This window comes from Homarus americanus, unplaced genomic scaffold (genome assembly GCF_018991925.1).
Source record: "Homarus americanus isolate GMGI-L3 unplaced genomic scaffold, GMGI_Hamer_2.0 scaffold11302, whole genome shotgun sequence".
NCBI classification, from domain to species: Eukaryota; Metazoa; Arthropoda; class Malacostraca; order Decapoda; family Nephropidae; genus Homarus; species Homarus americanus.
This window is the reverse complement of record NW_024736744.1, coordinates 2,053,014-2,061,719: the sequence shown is the minus strand read 5'-3', so window position 1 is coordinate 2,061,719 and position 8,706 is coordinate 2,053,014. Positions and strand designations below refer to the sequence as shown.

Sequence of the window (8,706 nt, the reverse complement as noted above, 5' to 3'; positions counted from 1 at the left end):
CATGACATATGGTCTTCTCCATGCTGTTTTTATCTGGTTTAAAATACTGTATTACAGGTTACTCCCTAAGGACCCGCAGGTCATAAATGAAGGAATGAATATAAAATCCCATTTTCTTACCAGGGGAAAAGCAAGTGACCAGCAATCACTACCTTTTCCCACCATGATGCTGTACAACTGGTAGCAACAGACAGGGTTGGAATGTAAGACTGAAAAATGAGTATTAGCTACTCGATGAATTTGAACTCTTCATTGGACCTTGAGTCAAATACTGGTTCAAATAGGATCTATTCGACCCTGAATACTACACAAAAAAAAGACTCGTTTTAGCAAGCCTTTATCTTGGCACTTATCCAGTTTAGATAGTGTGCCTCTCATTAAATTACAAGCCCTCTCTGAAGACCACAGTGACCGAGTTTTTACAGGTCACTTGCCTTTTCTCAGTCATAAGTTGGATATCATAATTCAATCCTTCATTTACATTTATGCATAAGTATGTGTGTGTGTGTGTGTGTGTGTGTGTGTGTGTGTGTATATATATATATATATATATATATATATATATATATATATATATATATATATATATATATATATATATATATATATATATATATATATATATATATATATATATATATATATATATATATATATATATATATATATATATATATATATATATATATATATATATATATATATATATATATACTGTATATATATATACCCCATATATTCTATGAAGGAAAGCACCATTGAGCTAACCATGATATGCTGCATTATATAGAGTAATAGCAATATGCTTTACAAAAAATTATATGAAATTGCATATCAGTAATAAATTAATTGGCAACACACAGATGCAACAAATTGTTTTATAACATTATTGGATCTACTGACACTATGAACAAAAACTTAACTTACTTCATATTTGGCACACGAAAAAGAATTCAGCTTTTGGCCACTGATTATGTGCTTAAACTAAATTTCTATATATTCAGGAATAATTGTAGAAGCACACAAAAATATACAGCACTCTTGTCATCTTCCAAAGTTGGTGAGAGACACTATGGTAATAATAAAGAAATTACAGGATTTGGCAAAATTATATAAATGTGTAACATTTTGTAAAAGTCAACATAATACACCAACTATAACTTACCTAAAACTAGGTAACAACTAGTGCTTGTAACAACATGATATGATTATTCTTAAATGGTTGATATGGCCACATGTAGGTTTATCCTGTTGAAGATATGCAGGATGATATCTATACAGTATATGGACATGGCACAAATTCTATAAGCTTAATCACCGCACACTCCACAGCTGTCCAGATACCAGACATTTGTATCGAGATGGTAATTCATTGCTCAAGAAAATAGTTACCTTAAAACTGCAAAACAGACAAAGCAGATAAACCCACATCTCTTCACGATATTCTGGACTGCAAAAGAGCATTTACCATAAGTATCAACTATATTTTCTCTTCTCCAATATTATTTATTAAATAAAAAATGCTCACTTTAGTATACTGGTACAAAAAATATATGGTGAAACAATTTACTGCTTACATGAATAATATTTAGATCATAGTGAGTGTGACAGACATAGAATTTCATAAATAAGGAACACAATATGTGAAGAGGCATTCCTTTAGCACATAACACAGTGATTCAAATTATTGTGCTCTTGATGTTATTGTCCAGGAAGTGTACAACCCAGAAGATCTTGCCTATCACTTATCATGAGCACTAGTTTACTAGAACTCCCGGCTATTGCAACATGCACGAAATTAGCTTAATCACTTCAACACATCTGCTGTGGATAATATTCCAATAAAAAAAGCACATTCATATTATGACCACTAAACAGTCCCACATGGACACAGTCATTATCTTTAGTTTTGAGCACAAACACTGATATGGTTTCACAATTTATAAAACATTTACCTATATGAGGATATCTATAGTTCACAAAAATTTTTGAAAAAATTTCCTGATGTAAGTGATATGTTGCCAAGTGGCAGAAAAACAGAAAGAATCAACAAATGCTGATATTCTTAATTCAAATGTATTCATTCATGTAACTTCAGAAAGAGTTGAATAACTATGTACAGGGTGTTTTGGAAATATGTTTCATAATTCTGGGGGTGTATTCCTGAGACATACATAAGGATAAATGACTCCATGACAATAGTGTCAAAACCCCATAGTGTCAAAGTTATACCATTTGACAGTTGGGGTTGGAATGTGATAAAATCTACAAAGTATAAAGGAAACATCAAATGTTGCTACTGTAGTACAATTTATTTACAGTCATATGTAATCTGATATGGATTTTAAAGTAAATGTTCAAAGTTCTGTCCCTCTTTCTGAATGTTGCCACTTACTTGAAATAGGGCTTATGTTTTATGTCCATAGACTTGTTGCAGTCCTCTCATACCAAATTTTATGTATAACTCCAAAACTAAGGAGTACTGACACTATGGTCATGGAGTCATTCATCCTTTTGTCTGTCAAAATACCCCTGAATTATAAAAATTATTTCCAAAACACCATACAGATATATATATATATATATATATATATATATATATATATATATATATATATATATATATATATATATATATATATATATATATATATATATATATATATATATATATATATATATATATAATTGAGGAGCACTGAAGATGATCTCTACTCTTACCTCTCAGGTGAGATACATATCACAAGTAGGTCCTTGGTTATCACTCATCAAGGTAATTACAACTAATTTTCAGTGGAAATTGAGCTTTACTGAAGCCCTTGCACATGAAAGCTTGTAATCACACAGAAACTGTGGCAGCTGATGCAGCAGTTTTAGCTCGAGTGTTCATCTGGCTCCTTTTTGTGACTGTTGGTGCTGACACATTGTTGTTGTCTACTTTTTCTTTAGTGTCCTCTGGATCAAAACTCTCAGTGAGCTTTTCATTTGTTTCTAAGCTGATATCACTCTCTGGAGTGTGTGAACGACTCTTACCTGAAATTAAGAGAGCTTGCTAAAATTATTGTACATTTGTTAAATTTATGCAACATAAGACAGCTTATTTAAAAATTAAGAATTCCTTAAAGATGCTAACCATTTTGTGTCAGGTACCTTTCATGAAGACATGCTACAGGTTAACAACCCTTCATCTGAAATTCCAAAAACCGAAAAGCTCTGAAAACCGAATTTTTTTTTTTCCTTTTTTTTTTTGTATTAGCCCACTAGGGCACAGGTCACTGACCCACATTGAGGCCTGGGGGGTGAAAATGTAATAGTAATAGTAATTATAATGATAATAATAATAATAATAATAATAATAATAATAATAATAATACAGGTAATAATAATAATGATAATAATAATACAGTAATAATAATAATTATTCATAGTCAATAAATTTTTTAATAAAAAATAATAATAATAATAATAAAGAAATACAAGAATGAAAAAAAGATCAAAAGTGAGAAACACGACCTGGACCTATGAATTATTATTATTGTTATTATTATTATTATTATTATTATTATAATTATTATTATATCTTAGCCCCCAGGCCCCAATGTGGGTTTGTGACCTGTGGCCGGGTGGGCTGATCCCTGTAAAAAAAAAAAAAATAAACTAACTAACCATTCTGAAATCCGAAAAATTCCGAAAACCGAAATGCATCTGGTCCCAAGGATTTCGGATAAGGGATTGTCAACCTGTACTGTATATTTCAGACATGATGCCCTTATGTAGTCTTCTATGTTTACTTCACCAATAAATCATTTAATTAAATCTATTCATTTTCATATACAGTATAGTCTTCATTTACGCAGTCCATTGAACCTGTGGAGGTCCACGTAAAACGAGAAACGCGTAAACGAAATAACAGAATATATGGGATTAATTGAAATAGAGACTGGGCCGACCCCCAAACTACACTTTTTCCGACACAATACGTACGTTGTAGTAAAAATAACATCTTAATTTTATGATGGTATGCACACACAATTAATATTTAAGAGAAATATCAATAATATTAGGTTTTTTAACACTTATGTTAGAAGAAAAGATGGCTGGGCACACGGCGATGGGGGGTTGGTTCCAAGGCAGAGGGCAGATTATTGGCCCTCACCTGTATCACTTGTATCAATTGTATCACTATCCACCACAGAGGCTTGCAGGGCCTCTTTGTCAAACCCCTCAAAGTCCATATAAGTCCATATCCTCACTATCACTGACTTGGGCCGGCTGTGGTGGGTGGCGGGTGAAGAACTCGGTAATGTTTTGTTGACTGGGCGACCTTGTGAGCACCCTGCCCGTGCCGCTTCCCACGTAAATGATGGAATGAACCGTGTAAATAAAAACTGTCGGTCTGGCAAGGTGCCACGTAAATGACCAAACGCGTAAACCAAATCCGCGTAAATCGAGACTATACTGTAATGCTGCCAAAATGATTTTGCACTTTTCTTTTCCAAGGTAAACTTAGTCTATGTATGAGCTCAATTATTTGTGCTAGATCTAATTATCCTAGCACTCATTTCATAAATTTATTATTTTCTAATGATGAATTCTGAAAATCTGAATACCAATTACAGTATAACAAATGTCTAATTAATATAAATACAAAAATATTGCATATCACGTACTGTACTGTGTCCATCTTTTCCTTCATGTCTATGCAACTTCAATTCATTCAATTAAATTTCATTAATTAAAAAAAAATAAAGTTTAAAGAATGAAATGTAGTTATGAACTACAGTTAGTGAATGGTGGGATTCTGGTATAGCACAATCAATAACATGGCATCTACATAAAGGGTACTCATTACCTGGGAAGTCCATTTATGTAGAAAAGTCCTCGTTAGAAGAGTTACCCTTCCTTCCACCCATTAGAGTTAATAAGCCAAATGGTGCCTTTGTTTTATTTTGATCTGGCTGGCACCATTCAAACTGGTGTGCAAATTGCCTCAAACCATACCTTTTGAACTACAGGCATACCCCAATAACTGACAAATATAGGGACAGTGAAAAGTCCTTGGTTAGTGAATCAACGGTTATCGAAGCAATTAATCCCATAAGAATATAACAAATTCAGGGGGTTAGGGACTGGCCACCTCCAAAACTCCCATCTACCCTTGATATATCTCTGTAGTGCACACTGTCAAGCAAGAAAATAAAGCAGACATATAAAGCAAGCATAATAAGCCTTAAATAAGTAATGTTGAGGATGGTAGAGACAGTCTAGGGTGGCAAGTTCAAGTCTCTACCAATCTTCGCTGGTCCATCACCACTCTTATTACATCTTATCACATCACATCAAGCTGCTCCTAAGAGGGGCAGCACAATAAGAACTATCACTGGGGTGTTTAGGCATGATTGTATAACACAGGAAGTCATAAATAACAAAGCAACATGAAGTTGGAGATACAAGGTAAATGTAAACAAGTGCAGAGAGGTGGGAATTAGTCAGAGGCAGTGCGCAGAGCCCTCTTGTGGCAAGAATTCACATCATGCCACCACCCACCAAATTCAAAACAGCTCTGCCACTCCTCCCATGATAGTCCGATCTCTGGGGTATCAACGAAACTTGTGGGGTATTTCCCCTATATGTCATCGATGATTATGCGAATTGGCAGTTAATGGGACGTTGGTTTTCGAGGTACAGTCGTGTCACATCTTACAAGCATTTAACTTATGCACATTCAACTTTACATGCTTGACAAAAAAAAAAAGGGAATTTGGTGCTCAAAAAGAACTTTCTAAAGAAATGTTAATTTTAAGGAAATCAGGAGTTGGGAATAATATAAGACTAATTTACATATATTTTATTTTCTACTCAAAATATATGGAATAAAATAATGAAAACAATCAAAAGAAAATATATTAATTCTGGCCAAGTTCTTCCTGTTTCTAAGCCTATACTATGCTTACAATTATGACATATTCAGATACTAAACAGAACATAGACAGGTTCACTGCCTGTAATTCACTGAGTCAATATGGGACTAAGGAGCAGTTCTAAAGTATCATATCGCTTATACCTGTATTAATGATCATTCATTCTATGTAGTGATTCATCATTTAATCAATGGATTCTGTATAATTATACATGGTTAGTTAATTATTGTAAATTTTAAGGACTTTTATTCCTACAAGATACAAAGAATAGAGATAATTTTTATAACTTATAGGAAGATGTAGTACAGTACTGTAACTGAATGCTCATTGTGCTGCATACGCGAACTCACTTTCTTAGTCTCTTAGTCTCGAAGCAGGTTTACAGCATTTCAGTCTGATTCCTGTAGTTGTTCGACTTTTGTATTAATATGTGGGTAATGTGACTAAATGTCAGGTGGAGGTCGGGTGGGGGAATAGTGGTCTCATATTACTGACCTGATGGAATGTCAGATCACCCTTTCTTGGGTGGGGCATAGTGGATCTCATGACCTGAAGATGTCTTGAATAAGCACGAAACCTAAAGTATTTTAGAGAGATTGTGATAAGTATAAGTATAATTGAGCAAAGTTGTATCCCTTCAATACTACATTACATAACATTTTAAAATATGGAGTGAGAAAGCTGAAAGGTGTGGGTGATTAGAGAGATGGAGTGGAAAGAAGTGGTAACATGCACCAGTGTTGCCAAGTGATAAGCTCCTCAACAGCTGATCTTTTAATTCCCCTCCATGCAGTCACAAAACAAGACCCTCATTGGATGCTGGTTGTCTTAATTCCTCTCTGCGTGCGTGTGTGTGTGTGTATGTGTGTGCATGCTTGTGTGCATGCGTGTACTGTGTGTGTGTGTGTGTGTGTGTGTGCTGAACATTCAAAGAAATATTGCTGAGCTTGCCAAACACATTGTAGGATTTGAAGAAGTTGATGAATATGAAGAGAATGTTCAGGAGTCAGGTGGTGAGGTGACATGCCAAGACACTTCAGCACACACATTAACAGCACTACTAAACCATTGTCTTATAACACTTTACTTTATAATTTCTTTAAAATTAATTGATACATGATGGCTCAACAGGGCTACTTTTGCACTTAGACAACTGATCTATAAATAAACCAGGGTATACGGAGATGCATTATACACTAGTGATAACACGAAGCTTCGCAACTGCAACAACAACTACTGAGCAACTGCATAAAATTTCACAACCTGTACTCAAATGTACTAAGTTAATTACTAAAATTTTTATGTCTAGTGCAAACTATGGGATATTTATACTAAAATTAATCATTATCTTGCAAGAATTACAGCAATGCAAGTTATATTCTGCTAAATGAAGTCAGTGACATTTTAAAAGCGAAAAACTTAAACTCCCTGCCTTTTATAATTATTCTTGAGTACACTCTGGGTTAATCTCCCCTCCTGGCTGTCAACACCCGTTCCTCTCTATCCTCCTAGCCAGCAGGGGGCAGATGGCAGTGATAATACAGGTAATTAATGGGATGAATTTTGTTTTAGGCTTAAAGTTTTCTCTTGTAAAATGTCACAGATTTTACTTAAGAGAATATAACTTGCATTGTTGGAATCCTTGCAAGTTAGCGATTAATTTGAGTATAGACATCTCATAGCTTGCACAAGAGATAAAAATATTAGTCTTTTAATACAGTACATTGAGTACAGTAATATGCGGCTCCGTATAGAATGTTACGGAGTATTTCAAATAAATTTTTTGTTTAGTTCTTTACATGAGACATGGGGATAGAAGCTGTTATAATTTGAGCTTATTAATACAGTACCAGTAACCTTCATATACAGTAATTTACTTACTTTTATCTTATTATTCGGCTCATCATTTAAGGATATCATATTAGAAACGTCTCATAGAGAATTTATTCAGGATCATTATAGTATCAAATTCATTTCTCTGTCACAAATAGAAGTTTATAATGAATGCTTTGAGGTACAGAGGGAGAGGGGGAGAAGGGTTAATTGACAGGAAAATATGACCACCCTCCCAAAGGGTCGCCTCACTGATTCCTTGTCTACTGTACTGTCTCTTTCATGATACAGTACAATATTGTTAAGTCTGTCTTTCATTAATTAGTAAAAATAAGTTACTGTAGAAATCTGTGCTTATTAACTCTTAGGCCCCGGGTGACGTTCCAGAACGTCCGACCGGAGTGCCCCGGTTGACGTTCCAGAACATGCGCCTTTTCCCGCCACTGTTTAAATGCCCAGCAAGGGTTATCAGGTTCCCTTGTGACTATTTGCCTGTTACACCACACCTCGGCCACAGGGAAGTTTCCTGAACGTAATTACCTTCTTTTGTTTGTTTCATTTTCATTGTTTGTCCATTTTATCATGTTGTATCAAAGTAATATTGCTAAAAGTAGTGTAGTATTACTGAAAAATAATGCTATGATTATGTTATAAATGTATTTATTTGTGGAATTATTATTTTGATAATTATTTGTATGACCTACGTGCTCTCCCAAACATAAAGCCTGATGACTGACTATGTGTGTGTGTGTCACTGAGAACTTCTTATGAAGAGGAATGTAAATAAATTAAATTCTAAATGAACTATTTATAGGAAATAAGAATTATGATCAGTAAATATATGCATTATTGGCCAACTCGGACACAAAAGCAAGTGGGAAAATTACCCCTAAGTGCGTAGTGACAGTAAGCGCTCGGCGTAAAAAAAAATTTCCCCTTATTTGTCTCATCA

The 8,706-nt window shown here is 34.2% G+C and overlaps 1 protein-coding gene across 4 annotated transcripts in view; it reads right to left on the bottom strand.

Moving 5' to 3' along the window:
* Positions 1-735: 735 nt before the first annotated feature.
* LOC121872454 (longitudinals lacking protein, isoforms H/M/V-like) overlaps positions 736-8,706 on the bottom strand; it is a 106,825-nt gene continuing 98,854 nt past the window's right edge. For 3 of the 4 annotated variants that reach the window (XM_042375221.1, XM_042375224.1, XM_042375222.1), the window contains one exon: positions 736-3,033. The gene's annotated coding sequence lies outside the window, so the exon portion shown is untranslated. Of the gene's footprint in view, positions 3,034-6,449; positions 6,499-8,706 lie in introns of those variants that run through there. The other variant, XM_042375223.1, reaches the window with a different exon arrangement.